We start from the raw sequence: 19,832 nt of genomic DNA, 5'->3' as shown, positions 1-19,832 counted from the left end.
ATGTGGACAGAAGGGAACCCTACTGCATTGTTGGTGGGAGTGTAAACTTGTTCAACCACTTTGGAAAGTAGTATGGAGGTTCCTCAAAAGACTCCACATACAGCTCCCCTATAACCCAGCAATCCCACTTTTGGCCATTTACCCAAATGATCACAAACAAGACGATACTAAAGCTACCAGCACAATTATGTTTATTGCAGCATTATTTACCATAGCTAAGATATAGAACCAACCCAGATGCTCCTCAGTAGATGAATGGATCAAGAAAATGGAGTATATATACTGAATGGAATTCTATGCCTCCATCAGAAAGGATGACATTGCCCTATTTGTGAGGAAATGAAAAGACTTGGAAGAAATATATTAACTGAAGTAAGCCAGGCCCAGAGAAACATAGGTCCCATGGTTTCCCTTATTTGCAATAACTAGTATAAGTCTGAGACAAATAGAAAAGATCAGATAAGTTGATGTTAGGTGAAATGAACCCCAAGATAAGGACTCAAGTGGTTTTACTTTCTTGCTATTGTTTCTAACATATTTATAAGATGATTTCTTTGTTTCTTTGTATGTCCCTCCCCCACGGTATAACCTGTTTTCACTGTATTTGATGTTGGTATAATTTGGGGGAGGTGAAGGGGAAAAAAATTGTTTAAATAGGGATACAGGTGGACCCATTGCAACAATGAGATGTACAAGATGCTATGTTGAAAAACAAACTTTACAACTTCGGCAGGGGGATGGTAAGGGGAAACAAAGGAAGGGGCAACAATGCTTGATGAGAAATGTATTCATTACCTTGCCCATGTAGTTGTAACCCTTCTGTACAGTATTTTTACAATAAAAAACTTTTAATAAAAAAATTAAAAAAGAAAAAAGAAAGAATAATATTGTATCATTTGAAAAATAATGTAAAGACCTGAAAAAAAAAACTATGTCAAGTGAAGTAAGCCAGACACAGAGAGACAAAGATTGCATGTTTTTCTTTGTATGTGGAAACTGGAAGTAGCTTATGAACACATGAGTAAATATTTTGGGTGGCATTCAGGGGTATACAAATGTATTAAGTGAAATATGATAGATTCAAGGGAGAACTCAAAGTTTGTAAACATTTAGAAAGACCAAGTCAAAATTCAACAAGAGAAACACCAGGAAATGGGTACTTGGAAGGAATAGGGTGGGGCCAAGGTAAAGGAGTGGAGAGATGCAATCAAGCAACAATGTTCAATAGGAAATGGACTCATTGCCTTGCTCATGGAACTAACCCCTCTGTACAGCATTTGTACAATAAAAAACATACAAAAAAGAATTCAATGTATATCCTATAAAATTAAGAAAAGTGAGGGAAAAGGCAGAAAAGAGGAATATGTGAGAATGTTTACAGGTATGATATTGATAAAGATGCATTGTACTCATAAACTGCTTTGTTCAATGTGAAGTTCTTTGTACAGCTACTTAAAGATGATAAGAAAGAATATGAATCATATATGTAACTTTGGGGCAATAAAATGAGTGACATAATTTTTAAAAAATTTAAAGTTTAGCTCTAAAAAGCTAAATTATTTCAACTATGCATTGTATTTGCGACAGAGGTATAACTTTAAATGACTTTGACTTTGAAACACAACTCTGCTACCTATAACCTAAGTACAAAAGAGATATAACCTAAGTACAAAAGGACTTAAGCATTATTCTTAAACATTATTAATCATTACTAATTATATTGTTGGTAGAATGTTTATACTTTCTTCTGTGTCCTTTGTGTGTGTGTGTGTGTGTGTGTGTAGATTGGGATACAGTGAATGCTTGACTATATAGGGTTTTTTTGAGACATGAGTTTTTGGTATGGGATAAAGGAGATGGATATATAAGGTCAGTGAATGTTACGTTTTTAAAAAAAATCTAAAACACAAAAAAGTAGTAAAAGTAAATAGCTGAGTAAAGTGGCACTTTGGAGTCAGTGATCAAGAGGCCCATGTTCAAGGATAGCATAGGCTAAAGTTTGAGGAAATAATCTCAAACAAAGAAAAGTAAACACAGTGGTGTGCAACTTTCATCCCTATGTAGGAAGTGTAATAGTAGAGGCAAGGTCCAGCTCTACCAGGTATAAATATGAAGTCTTATTTGAAAAATAACAAAAGCAAAAGGGCTGGGATCATGGCTCCAGTGGTAGGACACCTCCCTAGAAAATGTAATGCCCTGCATTCCAACACCAATACCATCAAAGCAAATAAGAGTAAATAGACTATATAAGTATGAACCTATGGTATGATTTACTAAGATGAAATAAAAAATGCTCTCTTTGCTTAACAAGGATAGGTACAATGACCCAACCAATAGCAACTAACTTTCAGTAACATATAAATAACACCCACTAGCCTTTAGAGTATTACTTTTAATATACTTTTCAGAATTCTGGAGAAATGGCTGATTCCAGATCTGTTACATACACAGATTTCAGCATTTCTTATTACACAGAAAATTAGGAAGTAACTAAAAGGTACATCAAGTCAAGAGAAGATACAAACCAACATAAAACAGCTGCTACTGGTAAAGATGGGACATTGGAGGCTATCAATAAATTCACTAGCTGCTGGGATTGATACATTAAAATATATTTAAGATTAAATATATTTAAATAGCTCAATGGTGGTATTTGGAGTGTGTTAGGTATAAAAAATGGAATAAAGAGAAAGAATCAAAGAAACTGTATCTATATAACTGGACTTCAGGATACCTAAACAGTTACCACATAGGAGTATTATGTCATTTGAAAAATCTCAGCTAATAAATGAAGGGAAAGAGATATAGCATTCCTCTTTCAACAAAATGGCACAGTTAGCCAGTTATAGTTTGCCTCCTTATAGAATTATAACACATTACCTAAAATGTTCTTACGAAACGAAAAAGAAAAATCATATCTCACCAATTCTCTAGATCTTACTTCCAATTTGTCAGAAAAAGAAAGGATGGTGGAATATGTTCATTGACACAGGGATGCAAGTTAAATAATTGGCACTATGAGAAACGATGGAGAGCAAATTGCTTGATTCTTTAGCAAATTGTAAAGAACAAAATCAGAGACGTTAAGAAAACCTATGCAGCAAAAGATATTTTGTAAAGTTCGTTTTTCGACATAACGTCTTGTACATCGTATCCTTATTTAAACAATTTGTTTTTTCCCTTCTCCTCTTTACGGTATTTTGACAATTAAAAAAAAAAAGATACTTTTAGTCCTAGCCACTAACCAAGATGCATGAGCTTAATTTGAGCACTGATTTGAACCAGCAATGCTTATGCAAATGCTGACATGTTAGAGCTACTGAACATTTATTTGGTATCATGTAACTCTTAAGAAATAATTGTTAATGTATACTAGTAGGTTTATGGTTTTATATTTTAAGTAATACTTATTGCATGTAAGTACACTTGAAATATTTAATATGACATGTCATGATATTAAAATAATACGGGTACGGGTACAATGTACATAAACAAAATTGAATGTGTTGATAATTAGTGTACTTAGTAGTGGATACATAGAGGTTGATTATCTTATTCTTTATATATTTGAAATCTTTCTAAGAATATTTTTGAACAATATGAAAGAAACAATTAAAAATACCAGTAGATTTGAGGAATGTAAGAATCTTTGCATATTAAAACAAATTGATTACTTATTTTTCAAATGGTACGATTGTACTTTAATAAAATCATTCTCCATATTTAAAAGTCTGAAAAACAACCTTAACTTTAACTACAGGTTATAAGAAAGTGAGATTCTTAAATCCATAATTTAGATCTGTGAAACTGATTAGACTGTTTTATTTTGTTTGGAACTGTTATTTAAAACAAAATATTTTCAATAGCACATAAATAGAGAAATACTGGATACTATAAAGCTCATTATTTATAATTTTAACAAACACCTTTCATACAAGAAAACAAATTTCTTACATATTGTCTATTTTCACTTCAAAAGCATGAAGAGCTTCATCTAGTGCACTTCATTAACATGAAAATAGATCTAACATATAATTTGTTTTCACTTCTCCCTAGATTATCTTAGTCCTTTTCACTCTAAAAAAAAAACACAGAAACATTAAAGAACAGATTTTAAGCAATTCAAGATTCCAGTAACTGTGAATTGGAATTAAAATGTCAGGTATATAGGCCCATATTAAATTAATTTAACAGCAAGAAAAATATTCGTAAATGCTAAAGATCTTTTATTTTATTCATGTGTGGAAGATTTATGCCACAATTACTAAAAATTGAATAAGCACTCATTTGTGAGTTTATTACACTGTTTTGGGTAGTGATTAATTTAGCAATGGGTAATGATGAAACCAAGGCAGTGAGCATAGAACTGGATGGAAATAAAGTAGATTCTTCTCTCCAGGAAGTACTTAGTACTAATGTAAAAATGCTTTAGAAGGCAGAAGACGGTAAATGATAGGCTACTGTCAAAACCTAAGAAACTGTTTCAAATAGAAAAGATCTTCATCTCTATTTCCTTTAACTAAATGTGGGGCACTAAGAGGACATTTGTAATGATGGACTGATTATATACAGTCACCTCTGTAATACTAAATACTCTATAGCTTAGAGAATCAAAGTGATATTATCTGGTCATTTCTCTTGTGATGGGACTTTTCAAAGGACCTCCAAGCATTGAATATTAATTCTATAATCCTATATGCAGGTCTGGGTATACCCATAACATATAAAAACTTATAACAACCCATGTTGGATTTTACCTCAAATTTACCTTTTAAGCAAGAGTTGTATGGAGTGGATGTTGTATTGGACCTTCCATACTCCTCCCTGGGAATAAGGGTCTTCTCTCAGCTGCTGATCCTGCTTCCGTTGGCACCAGACCTCTTAGGAAGTTGCCTTGATTTAAGAGAGCCACCTCACTCAAGGTAATGGCCTCTTCCTGGGAGAGCTACCCTTCAATGATCAGTCAACATGGTGATACAATGGCTGATGATCACAGTGTACCAACCATGTCAGAGTTCAGTATGGGCCAAGACCCCCAAGTAAGGCCTTATTAACAGCTTGACTTCTCCCTTTGTACAATCTTACGTTTTCCCTAGATTTCTCTTTATCAGGTATGATCCCAAGAGAATTACCAGATAAAGTTCTTTTAACCCCAATCTCCAAATCAAAATCTGCTTCTCAGAAATCTGTGCAATAGACATCAAAAACTTGAGGAAGAAAGAACAAAATGCAGAAGATGATAGAAGTCTGCAATGCTAAGAGAACACTGGCTGAGCCCTACCTTAGGTGCCATTTATACATAATTACAACATTCCTGTAAGAAAGACTTGAGGGGCTAGATAAATTTTATCCAGAATGGAGGTCTAGAAAGCAACAGATATATCAGTTCTACAGCTTAGAACCTAATCAAAGCAATACAATTCCCCAATCACTGGTCTCACACACACACGCACACACACACACACACACACATAAAATCAGAGTAGAACTTCTATTGTCAAGGATGTACAGCCAAGACTAGTATATTACTGTATATTAAAAATCCTGATGCTATCATATACCTATATTGGGAAGTTTTCAATGAGGTTTAGTAGCTCAATTGGTGTAATACAACAGGCTGCTTCAATTACACAGACAGAAAAATTGAGAGTATGTTTTTTTCTAGTCCATAAATTCACACTTGGACTTGGGAATACAGTTATTGAAAATAGCACAATGGAATTCTATGCCTCCATCAGAAAGAATGACACTGCCCCATTTGTTGGGAAATGGAAAGATTTGGAAAAAATTATATTAAGTGAAGTAAGCCAGGCTCAAAGAAACATAGGTCCCATTTGCAATGTACAAGATACTATGTTGAAAATGAACTTTACAACTTTGGGGTGGGAGGAGGGAGGAGTTGGGAAGGTGGGGAGGTAAGGATGGTGGGGGGAAAACAAAGGAGGAGGTAACAATGCTCCAAAGGAAATGTACTCATTACCTTACTCATGTTACCGTTACCCCTCTGTACAGTATCTTTAGAATAAAAAATATATATTAAAAAATTAAATCCTCCAACAACAAATCCTCAAAGAAACAACCACCCCATTAATAAGTGGGCTAAAGACTTAAAGAGAGACTTCTCTGAAGAGGAAATAAGATTGGCCAATAGGCACATGAAGAAATCCTCAACCTCTCTAGCCATAAAAGAAATGCAAATCAAAACAACATTGAGATTCCACCTCATCCCAGTTAAATATCTATAATCAAGAATTCTAATAACAAGAGATGCTGGAGGGGATGTGGCCAAAAGGGAACCCTACTGCACTATTGGTGGGAGTGTAAACTTGTTCACCTACTCTAGAAAACAGTATGGAGGTTCCTCAAAAGACTACACATAGAGCTTCCCTATGACCCAGCAATCCCACTTTTTACCCAAGTGATCACTAACAAGGCCATACTAAAGCTACCAGCACAACGATGTTTATCGCAGCATTATTCTCCATACCTAAGATAGGGAACCAACTCAGATGCCCCTCAGTAGATGAATTGATCAAGAAAATGTAATACATACATATATATATATATATATATATATATATGCACAATAGAATTCTATGCTTCCATCAGAAAGAATGACACCACCGCATTTGTAAGGAAATTGAAAGACTTGGAAAAAAATCATATTAAGTGAAGTAAGCCAGGCCCAAAGAAATGTAGGACCCATGGTTTCCCTTATGTGTAATAATTAGTATACATCTAGGATAATCTTGTCAGATGAGCAGAATAGCTCAATAGCTATGTACATATGACACTATAACATGATGCTAAGCAAAGTAAACTCCAAGATATAGAACAAGAGGTTTTTCTTTTTGTTGTTGTTTTTAATGTACTCTGTGATTTTGTGTTTCTTTTGTATGTTCTTCCCCCTATGGTATATCCCCTTTCGTTACTGTATTTGACTTTGGTACCTTAGTATTGTGTATGCATTTATTTGAATCAGGGAAGGGAAGCAGAGTAACAGATGGTGAGACAAAGGACAAGGGGGAACCAATGCAATAACAATATACATAAGACAATATGCTGGAAATGATCTGTACACCTTGGGGCAGGGGCAGGGAGTAGGAGAAAAATGAGGCAAGGGGTAACAAGATTGACAAGAAATATACTTATGTAACTGTAGCCCTTATGTAGCAGAAAACCTTTGACATACCAAAGTATGTAATATTGTCATCCTCATGTTATTGATTCTAAGCTTAAGGTTTAGGTCAAGATCATACCACCAGAGAGTGGCCACAATACAAGCCAACACTCATATTCAAAACCCAAGGTTCGTCTGTTCTGCCATACTGGTTGGCTGGCCTGCTCAGTTTCACAGGAGAAAGACAAAAGGAAAAGTATTCCATGCCTGAAATATTCATCTTTTGTTCTCTTTCACACTCACTTGCCACATTCTTACGTAATTATTTCCAGCCTCAACATCATAAATTCATGAGGCCAGGACACTTGAGCCACAGCACCACTTCCAGCTTTTTTCTTTTTGCTTATGTGGTGCTGAGGAATCGAACTCAGGGCCTCAGGCATGCAAGGCAAGCGCTCTACCACTGAGCCAACTTCCCAGCCCCTTGTTATGCATTTTTATCATCTAAACTCAATTATAAGACCGTAGGGGCAAGGTCTAGTACTATTTTCCCTGTTTGTAGGGCAACACAGCACAAAGCTGAGCACAGGAGTTTGTTTCTCTGTAACTACATAGACAACCATTAATGACATTATAGTGTCACTCTCTCAGCATCTGTAAACAGTTAGTTAAAGATCCCAGTAGATATTAGCATTGAGAATGCTCAAGTCTCATATAAAATAGTATAGTGGTTGCATAGGACTACATGCATCCTCCACATACTTAAAATCAGCTCTGCAATAATTCTAATGCTTAACAATATAAATGCTATGTAAATAGTTGTTATTCCGTACTTACAAGGAAAAATTACATGAAAAAAGTCTACATCTTCCACATAAATACAATCTCTCTCTATCTCTTTCTCTCTCACATACACACTAATATTTTTATGTATAGTTGGTTGAATCTGCAGATGCACATCTGACAGGCTTTTACAAACAATTCAATATTAAACCAAACGAACAACATTTTACAAGTAAACATTGTTTTTTAAAGGGCTAAATAGATAGACATTTTTCCAAAGAAAATATACAAATAGCCAACAGGTATAGGAAAAAATTTCCAACATTACTCATTATCAGAAAATTTTAAATTAAAATCACAATGAGATATGCTCTCTCTGTAAAAAGACTGCCTATGGTGAAAGATGCACAAAGATAGCGATAGGAGAGAAAAGGAAATTCTCTCACACTACTGGTGGGAATGTAAATTAGTACATCCATTGTGCAAACCAGCTTAGAAGATCATCAAAAACATAAAGACAGGACTCCTGTATGAGTTGTCAATCCCACTGCTGGCTATATATCCAAAGGAAAAGAAATGTTGAAAAGACATCAAGTCTCTGCAATATCATTTACAATAGGCAAGGAATGGAAACAAAACAAGTGTCCATCAATAGATGAATGGATAAAAAACTGTGATGCATAAAGCAATGGATACTATTCAGTATTTTAAGAGGATGAAATACTATCATTTTAAATAGCATGAGTGGAAGTAGATGTCCCTTTGATAAAAGCCAGATATACAAAGACAAGTACTGCATGATCTCACTTTAATGTGAAATTGAGGAAAGGGATCTCTTAGAAATTGAGAATAGAATGATGGTTACCTGAGACTAGGAATAAGAGTTGGGAGGGAGAGAAAGGGAAAGAAGGATCAATGAGTTTAAAGTTACAGCTGGATGGGAATTAGAAATCTTGGTGTGTCATTACACACTAAGGTGATTATAGCTAACAATTATGTACTCCATATTTCCAAGATATAAAAGAAGGCAGTTTGAATGTTTTCACAATAAAGAAACAAATATTCGAGGAGATAGATATATCTAATGATTTAAACATTACATAATATATACATGTATAGAAACATCACATGATACACATAAACACATACAATTTTTAGTTTCTATATCACATAAAAGTAAGCTTAATTAGTTGGGTGCAGATGGTTCATAATGATAAATCTAGCTACTCAAGAGGCTGAGGTTACCATTTGAAGCCAGCCCAGGTAGGAAAGTCCTTGAGAAATTGTCTCCAGTTTACCAGCAAAATGAAAGACTAGAAGCCTGACTCAAGTAGTAGAGTATCAGAAATGAACAAGCAAGTCACGTGACCACAAGGTGGTAAGTTTAATTGAAAATGAAGTATTTATTAAAAGATTGGTAATAAATGAAAGCAAAAAGTATACATAGATTGAAAAGGCAATATTTAGCCAAAGACTCATTTTTGGAGTGGGATGATAACATATTTTAGAAAAGAGACTTTTGCACTCATATCCAGGATGAATTACTGGGAAAAGATAAGCAATAAGAGCTGTGGCTGCATTTTACCCTCATTTATGGCACCAAAAACCTTTGCCCTGAATTATGGCATTTTGTGTCATTATGAGTATATTGTACATTTGCTTGAACGTTTCTTGCACATTTTCCTCAGTACTTGAGGAAATGGAAGTGTGATGTGTTTGCTGGATGGTGAATGACTACTTAATCACAGTGATTTGGGGTTCTAGTACAATCCTCTTAATAATGATATCCTGGGATTCAGAATCAGACAAAATGTGCTCCAAATCTTTTTATCATGTTCTCAATTACCAAGATGCTCTAATCATAATAGTAATTACTTAATCAATAAAGATGTCTTACTTATTAAAAGAAGTAAAGAAAGTGAGAAAGGGAAGAAAGGAAGAAGGGAGGAAGGAGGAAGGAAGGGAGGAAGGGATGAAGAAAGGGAAAGATGGAGAGACTAGAAAGAGGCAGGGATGGGGGGAGGGAGGGAAGGAGGAAGGAAGGAAGGAAGGAAGGAAGGAAGGAAGGAAGGAAGGAAGGAAGGAAAGAAGGAAAGAAGGAAGGAAAAGAAATGGTGTTAAGGTGTTGCCCAAGTTTCTAAAATCCCAGATAATGTAAATGGGGGAGGATGCATTGGGAATAACATGTGAGATCATTTCATATAACACTGAGAAATTTGTCTGGAAGAGGAGGAAATTCTCTCTTTCTGAGAGGATCACAGAGAAGACTGTATTTACTGGCCCATTAGACTTCTGTGACACAAGGAAGCAGCCAAAATGTTTGAGGAGAATTTGAATGCATGTTTTTGTGTGTGTGCAGAAGAGACTCAAGGAGCCCAGTGATAAGAGATCTAGGGACGAGAGGTGTTAGGTCAGGTGGGCAGATGTTCAGAGCCATGTGTATGAGAATCCTGTTGATAGTGGACACCATGAATATCTGATCATTTAAAATTCATCTCTAGCTCCACATTGTAATGTGAACTGGCATTGCTTAGAAAAGCACACAGGAATTTTTTTTACACTATTGGCTTCTTCCCTTGTTTTGTGCTCAATGGTATAATATGCTGGAAAGTCTTGGGGAAATGCCCTGACCAAAGAACATCAGAGAAAGAAAAGGTGATGAAAGTTTTGCTGCATTAATGTATGCTCTGTTTAATTCAGAGTCTTAATGTATCCTTTGCTTCATTCAGATAGCTCTTGTTCCTTTTCTATTTTATAAGAGATCACGTACTCCCATTTCCCAAAACAACACAATCATTATGACCAGCAGTATGCCTGTAAAAAGAACATAAAGAATCTTCAGAGACATTTAATTGATCTGAAGTAAGAATGGGCCAGTTGTTTAGCACTCTGTGGAAGTATTAGGTAGAGCTACAGTTAAAAACATCTATTTTGTTACAAGAATAGTACAAGGCTGTCCTGTGCCAGCACAATTATCTCGTTAATTGCTCTAGAATGAGTATAACCCAGTTTCCAGATACATAGCACACATTTGGCCAAATGTGACTTGACTTATGCCAGCAGCTTGTAACAATCTTAACTGCAAAAGTTACCAATGGAGTTTAAAGACACAGAAGGGCTTTTGGCAGACCCACAGATTCAGAGCATCCAGCCTGGAGAGAAATAAGGAGAGAAGGCAGAAGAGAGTGTCCATCACTGAATCTAACAAATCCAGGAGAAAGGGAAGAAAGGGGCATATGGAAACAGAGGGAGAGGGGGAAATGGACAGAAAGGAATAGAAGAAAGCAGGGGGCAAAGTAAATATGATGTAGACCAATAGATTTCCCACTGGTATCAGTGGGAATGTATACAATACATTTTTTTGGCTTCATAGTGTTTACTGCTCCTTTTTGAGAATGAAATGAAATGATGTATAGAATGGCTTTGACCAAGTACCAAGCACATAGTAACAATGTTAGTAGATCTTTCCCTTTCCCCAAAGGGCTGTTTGTGTATTCTCTACAAGTTTACAATGTGGCTAATTAGAATTACAATAATGACAATGATTCTTTATTTACTGGGAGAGCTTTGACTGCTCTCTTTCAAGGAGGAAGAAAAAAGCAAGTCTTGGTAGATTCATAAAATACTCCCTCTACTATCATAAGTCATGGTGGCACCTCATAATTACTTTTTAGTCCTGTTCCAAATAAATTTAGAAACCAAGGTTAAACATGCAAAAAGAAAACCCCTAGGAGTATATAAGAATGGTACAACCTCTAACTCCAAATAGCATCCTTTTTCTTTTAAATATGACAGCCATTATCTGCCCGTCAGTTGCAACTGAACATACAAAATAAGTGGAAAAGTTGAGTTCCCAAACCTCATCAAAATCTTAAATAAATTCCCAAATCTCACTGTAATCAACATGTTTCCACCTTTTTTCCCAGAAGTCCTGTTACCGGCATTATTACTGGGGAGCTAGATGGACTTCAGTTACTGCAATGGTTATTTCCCTAGTCTGGGATACTTGCATCAATGTGTGCTAAAATTGCCCCAAAGTGAGCAGCAGGAGGAAAGGAAAAAAAAATAGAAAGCTCCAAACCTCATCCACTAGCTCATCAAAATGTAAATAATTGAGAGTGAAAAGACTCGGATACTGAAAAATACATTCAAGTTTTAACTAAGGGCTCAGATGGCTTCAGAATGGTCTGTGCTGTCGTCTTCTGAATGGAATTTGCAGGTCAACCTCTAGCTGTACATAGAAAAGAATCATCTAGGCAAGCCCCCTCACATCTCCAGGGACTAAACCAGCATTAGCAAATGTCTCCTAATTTTCAGGGCACTGTTTTCCCCGTACATACATGATACTTCTCCCAGAAGTATGAAATCATCAATCCTATTACTAATAAGAGTTCTCTTATTATTTATTTTTAAAGTAACTAACTGGATGCTGGTGGCTCATACCTGTAATCATAGCTACTTGGGAATATAAAAATCTAAGAATCATGGCCCAAAGTCAGCCTGGGCAAGAAAGTCTGTGAGATGTTAAATGAGACTCTTATCTCTAATTAACCACCAAAAAGCCTAAATTGAGGCTGTAGCTTGCATGGTAGAATGCTGGCCTTGAGCACAAAGCTCAGGGACAGTGCCCAGAACCTGAGTTCAAGCCATAGAATTGGCAAGGTAGATAGATAGATAGATAGATAGATAGATAGATAGATAGATAGATAGATAGATAGATAGATAGATAGATAGATAGATAGATAGACAGACAGACAGATAGGTTTTACACACACACAGTTACATAATTTCTGGAACTTACATCAGAGCTAATACATATCAACCCCTGGCTATCCTTCCCTTTTATGTCAATGGCATCTATGTTTGAAAGAGAAGTCTCCCACTTGATACTGATTTGTATCTTGAAGAAGTTCCCTGTGTGTATTGCCCAGGACTGGGTAGAGATAACTTTCATGGTTGGCCAAAATACACCCTAACTGTTTGCTTGTAAACAGTTGTATTCACTTTCCCCTCAGAGAGATAGAAACAATTAAGCAAAAGTATCTACATTCAGAATGCCAATCATTTGTTTCTCATTGTCAGCTTCTGTACCTGTTTTTTTTTTCTCTTTTGGGGTGCTAGTTTAAGGCCACATGTGTAGGAAAATTACAAATAAACAAAACTAAGAAGAAAAATGTTAGCTGTAGGCAGACAACATTGCTTAGCAAAAAAACAAAAAACACCAAGAGTCATGTCTATGGTGGCTGTACTCCTGACTTAAATTCACTTTCCAGCCACAACAAGAGTGAGAATAATTTGCTTCAATGTAGGCAGATCAGAGCAGAGAAGCTTCAGTGCGTTCTGGGATGGAGGATGACTGGCTCTGATGGCAGCGGCAGCCGGCATTGCTCATTACAACAGGGAGAAAGGCTGGGAGACGAAATGGCAGCTGAAACAGGTTTTCCGTGATCTAGGCTCTGAAATGGTGACCCTTCTGGCTGTGAAAACACAAATGGAATTCCACCCTCCACAGAGCCAGACATGGGCATCTGCAATCAATCTCTGAACACTGAGAAATAGGTTTCTTTCTTTTTCTTTTTCCTTTCTGTCAGTCTTGGGGCTTGAACTCTGGGCCTAGACACTATCTCTCAGCTCTTCAGCTAAAGGCGAGCTCTCTACCACTTGAGCCACAGCACCACTTCTGGTTTTCTGAGTGGTTTATTGGAGCTAAGAGTCTCACGGACTTTCCTGCCCAGACTGTCTTTGAACCAAAATCCTCAGATCTCAGCCTCCTGAGTAGCTAGGATTACAAGTGAACTGCTAGCACCTAACATAGAAATAGGCTTCTTAATAAGAATATAAAAATATGTCTTCCGGGCTGGGAAGCAATGAGGTCCTGGGTTTGATTCCTCAGCACCACATAAGCAGATAAAAAGCAAGAAGTGGCACTGTGGCCCAAGTAGTAGAGCACTAGCCTTGAGCTGAAAAGCTGAGGGACAGTGCCCTGGCCCAGAGTTCAGGCCCCATGATTGAATATATATATATATATATATATGTATGTATGTATATATACATGTATGTATGTATGTATATATATATATATATGTATACGTATCCCAAGAGTTGAGATTCATACTCTAGAAAATAAAGACCAAATATTCTGCTCACCAGAACAGATATACCAACTGGAATATATGTCACAATGGATGTGTATGAAAAGTGTCTCCACACAGTTTCTATCATTCACATGTTCCTGTTTGGTTATCATTTATCTGCCTCTCATGCTCATTGAAATCTTGCTATGGCCACCTGCTTGGCTTGCCCCTTGAAATTCCCTCTCCATAGCAAGTTTTTGCAAGAACAATTGTTGTTTTAACCATTTCCTAGATGGAGGCAAGAAGGCCCCAAGAAGCAAAGTACTTCCTTTCCTAAGTAACTTTTTTTTTCTTGCCAGCATTGGGACTTGAACTCAGAGCATGTGCTCTGTCCATGTGCCTCTGTGTGCTCAAGGCTCGCCCTCTACCATTTGAGTCACAGAGCCACATCCAGCTTTTTTTGAGTAGTTTATTCTCACATGCTTTTCTTCCTCAGCTGGCTTCAAACTGCAATCCTCAGATCTCAGCCTCCTGAGTAGGTAGAATTATAGGCATGAGCAACTTGTGCCTGGTTCTAAGTAACTATTTTTTAAGAGAAAAGAATATAATTCCAGAAGAAAATATTTGATCTCTGTTTCTGTAGGTGACATATATACATTGTATTAGAGGTTAGTAAAACAATAAGCTCTTTGGCAGGGTAGATTTAAATATTTTCATCAAAACATATCTTGCTGTTACTAATTTCCATACCTGTGAAAGAAACAAAGTTCGGGTTTTTTGTTTTTTACTCCTATTGATTTAAAAGAAACCAAAATACCACTACCACTAATAACAATGCTAAAGTTAACCTACATTGCTCATCTGCTAAGATCTCACCTGAGCTTGAAAAAGATTCAGAAAAATCAAAGTCCTCTGCTATACCATTCACACCAGCTGCCATGTTAGGATCATCCCTGAAAGCTTCGGGAAAATTTAAAAAAAAAACGGTGTGCTCCTCCCTCAGGTACTATTTGCAGGAGTCACTCATTTATTGATTCCTGATGTTGCTGGTTTTAGCAAGATAAGACTCCTAATCCATCTACGGAATGTTACTCTGGCAGAGATGAAATAGCTTTAATGCCAACAAAGATTACTGTGATGTTAGACTGGTGAAGATTGTGTTGTTGGAATTACAGCAGCCCCAGGAATACTTGCCATCCTTGTGTTAATGCCATATTGAATCCAAACATTGACTCAGAAGCCGAAGCCTGGGAGTAGAGCAATCATATTTGTGCACTTAACTCTAGCAAAAGGCTTTCGCACTCATGATTAACTATGGTGACCCTCCTTTAAAGTAGACTCTCCCTCACATAAATATTTAGTTGTTTCGAAAGCATTATCGATTCTGAAATGCAACATCAGCTTTAAAAAAGAATAGCTTTTCAGAGGAGGAAGTACTATAGCAAATATACAAATCAATGTAAGAAGCATGCTAGTATAGGAAAACATCATAATGTATAAATATAAATATACATATGTCTTAGAAGTAAAGTATATTATCTATAGGTCTATACTCATATCTATTTACCTATTTTTCTATATATTGATATATAAAGTGTCATTGATATGCATAAATTCACATTTATATATAAACTTGTTTAAATATGTTTCATGGGAAACTTTTGTATATCCATCTTCGTAAGAATACAAATCCTACTTATTTCTCACTTATTCAATGTCACATACAGACCTTGACATCTGAGAGCTGAAGTAGAACCCATATTCTACTAAGAAGAAAACAGAAATCCATCTGCTCACAGCTCTCATTGCTGCTACTAATACTTAAAGAACGTCCTTTTTTTTTTTTACAAAGCCAGTGGCAACACTAGAAACAGATTCCCCCCACCCCTTGCAGTATATCTTATAGAAAAAAAAACAATGCCAGAGGAAAATAATAACTGTTTCAGATAAGCCAGGACAGAGGAAGATGTTCCTATTAGGGAACTGTCGGGAACTAGATCATGCACAACACACAAGGTAAGTATGGCCTCACACTAGAATGGCTGAAATCAGAGCGTATAGCCTGTAATGAGGGCCTGGGACTTACCCACTGCAGGGAAATGCATGATGTGACCTGTGTCATATGGAGTTCCTTATGTCCTCTTTGCTATTTCCTCTAAACTACCCTCTTGGGTCTCATTAAAGCAATATTCTGTCAAAGATAATTTATGCAGTATACAAAGGTAAATAAGACACTCATTACTACCAAAAGAGGTTCACATTATGTCTGTTTAGATAAAATAGATACACAGCCAAGTTGACTCCATAAAAAGGAAAGATGAAGTCATGGAAGTTTTCCTGAGGGGAGGAATACAATACGTGGGAGAGAGCAGGAAGAGCTTCTTGGGAACATACTGGAAGGTCAAGAAATACTGTGGAAAGAGAGCATTAGAAGCCAGCAGTGTCACCCAAAAAGTATAACAGGAAGAGTACCAAGGATGGCACACAAAAATGGGCACACAGATAGCTGGACAGAAAGGAGGGTTGTAGAGACTTTAACATGTGACTTTTAAAGAACACAGACACTACCTCAGTAGTTGCAAAGCCAGTTAAAAGTCAGAAATAAACTATCCCTGAGTCAAAGCAATGACTTCAACAGTGTACATGAGACTGCATTCCTGGAGAGCTCCCCTTCTGTTGAAACAGCCTGGCCAGGGTCTGCACTCTTCCTTAGTATTGAAAACTTATTCATTTTCACTGATATAAATGAGAGTTAAACTGTTTTTTTAAAAAAAAAAGGGGAAAGAAACTGAAAGCTTAAGCTACATGTCTCTAATTCATCCTAGTTTTGTTTTTTTACTTACATGGATTTAAAAAAAGATACTTTAATATTGTATAGATATAAGATTGTGTCATTTGTAAACAGGGATAGTTTGAATTCTTTTCTTTCCCAATGTGAATAACTTTTATACCTTTTTTTCTTGTTTTATTGCTCTAGCTAGTAGAACAAGAACTATATTGAAGAGGAGTAGAGAGGGGGGACATCCTTGATTTATTCATGATTTTAGAGGAAATGATTTTAATATTTAATATTTTTCAAATATGATTTTAGCTAGGGGCCAATAGCTTACACCTATAATCCTAGCTACTCAGGTGGCTAAGAGCTAAGGATTTCAGTTCAAAGCCAGCCCAATCATGAGATTCTTAATCACCAAAAAGCTTGAGGTGAAGCTATAGCTCACGTGGTAGAGCACTATCCTTGAGCAAATATGCTCAGGGGCAGTGCCTAGTTCCTGAATTCAAGCCCTAGGACCAGCACACACAAACAAAAGATTTTTTGAGCAATGGAGGATAAACATAAACAAAATTGCTCTTTATTAGTTTATTGAATTATATTTCATCACCTTCTGTATGAGACCCTTTAAAGTAGTTACATGCTTTCATGGACACTTTAAGCTTGTCAAGTCAATTTGTACAGAAGAGATGAAATGTGTTGATTTGGAGTTAGAAGAATACAACACTGGAAGAGTCAGAGAAGCGTAAGTGTTACTTACTCACTTCCATCTAAAAAAGTAAACTTTATTACATCTTCTTTGAGTCTTGGGCAATGAGTTATAAACCAAGAATAATAAACATCTTTAGAGGAGCATCTGAGGAATACGTGGAGATGTTGCTTAGTATGTCCACAGACCATCGCATGCATGTGAAGGAAATAGGTGCTGAGAAGCAACTCCTTAAGAAGACCATTTTCCACACCTCTAAATGCATTTCTGACTGTCTTCCTTATACACTCTCTAACCACTCTTCTGTTATGGATTATATTGAAAGAATTTTTTTTTGTCTGTTATGGGGCCTGAACTCTGGGCCTGGGTGCTGTCCTTAGCTCTTCAGCTCAAGGCTAGCACTCTACCGCTTGAGCCACAGCACCACTTCCAGCTTTTTCTGCTTATGTGTTGCTGAGGAATCGAACCCAGGGCCTCATGCATGCAAGGCAAGCACTCTACCACTGAGCCACCTTCACAGCCCCTAGAAGAATATTTTTGTGCTGAGTAGAAATGGTACTATCACTGGGCACCAGTGGCTCACACCTGTAATCTTAGCTATTCAAGAGGCTGAGATCTGAGCATCATGGTTCAATGCCAGCCCAGGCAGGAAAGTTCATGAGACTCTTATCTCCAATTAACTACTAGAAAACTGGAAGTGGTGCTGTGGCTAGCTAGCCTTGAGCTAATGAGCTCAAGAACAATGCCCAGGCCCAGAGTTCAAGCCCCATGTCTGACAAAAAACAAAAGAAGAAAGAAAGAAAAAGAGAAAGAAAAGAAAAAGAAATGGCACTGTCCTACATGGCAGAGAGCAAGGGTATTTAACAGGTGCAGTGTCCTGAAGAGAATATGTCCCTCTGGGACCAAGTGTCAGTAGATTTGCTGAAGCAAAACTGTGAGCATTTTTTAGAAGTACTGTATTTCTGCAGGGTCTATCATATATCCTTTTCCTACTTCAGTTCAGGGTTCCTATTTGTCACACAATCTATTGAGTGTACAAGTATCACCAGGTCATGGCTGAATTATCCTGTGGGAATTGGGCCTCAGAAAGTGTCAAAAGAAAATGATGATCTTCTGGCTACTGCAGGGGCTAGGGGGCAGGAGCTACATAGCAACTTTTCCTTGTGCTACTTTAAATCCCTCTGAAGCAAAATACAAAGTCAAAATTTCAATTTAAAAATATAGGATGACATGAAATTGGCAGTGTTTTCATGGGTGATTATTTGGCATTCATTAAATCATTATAATCAAAGTATATTTTCCTCCCCCCACAATAGTGTCTGCATTGCACTAGTATAAAAATCTAAATTATTGGTTTTGCAATCTTCTTACTCAACTCCTGACCCTCACCCCTGCTTACTGCCTTAGCACACCTAGCACAGAAACCTGCATATGCATTACAAGTGCTCAGCAAGCACTGTGTGAACTGTACTCTGCCCTGGAAAAGAAGAATCACAAAATTGTGATTATTGCTCTGTTTGCTAACCAAGTCTAGGAAATGAGAACCTCAAAAGCAGTATGAAAAATGAGGCAAATAATTCCAAGCTTTGTGCAACATTTAAAAATCATAAGTGTAGCATTCACAATGCTAAATTAATTTATTCAACCAACATTTTATTAATGGCCCGTTAGCACTTTTAAACAACCTTGCATTAATCACTTTCTAAACCAGTTCCTGCGAAGAAAAACATTATTGTTTCATTTCAATTGGTGCTTTACTTAGATAGCAAATATTTAGGTTTTCATTTTGGCTCAACTCTGTGATAGATTGTAATGAATTTTTTTAAAAAAAAACACTATATCAATTTTCTTATTACAGAAGAAATGAAAATTTAACACATGGAAAAAACTAGTGAGGTTAGAAGATGACAATCAAATAAATAAGATAGTGCATGCAAATATTTAATACCAAATATTTAAAGTAGAGTATACTTAGTTGTTAAAAACTTGTGAAGGAAAGGATTTAATTAAAATAGTATAGATTTGGGGGGATATTGATAACTGTGTGCTCTGTCATATAGAATTAAGTATGTGTCCCATAAAATTTGAATAAATTCAAGTATAGCCTACTCAAAGCTGTACAATCTAGGATGATGAACAGAAGACCATCATTCTAGGATGATGATTTGAGATGACAAATTTAAAATGCTGACTTCCTGTCCCTTCATGATGAGACCTGGGCTGTACTGAGTGCCTTTGTACAATAAAGTACACATGTCATTTCTACCAAAACTGGTCTGCAAGGCCCACCAAGTCTGATTAAGCAGATGTCCATCTTCACTCTTTCTCTGTGTTATTAAGTCTGATTTTAAGTAAAACTACATAATACAACAT

Source organism: Dipodomys ordii, unplaced genomic scaffold (genome assembly GCF_000151885.1).
Source record: "Dipodomys ordii isolate 6190 unplaced genomic scaffold, Dord_2.0 Scaffold72, whole genome shotgun sequence".
Classification (NCBI taxonomy): Eukaryota; Metazoa; Chordata; class Mammalia; order Rodentia; family Heteromyidae; genus Dipodomys; species Dipodomys ordii.
Note: the sequence above shows the minus strand (reverse complement) of the source record.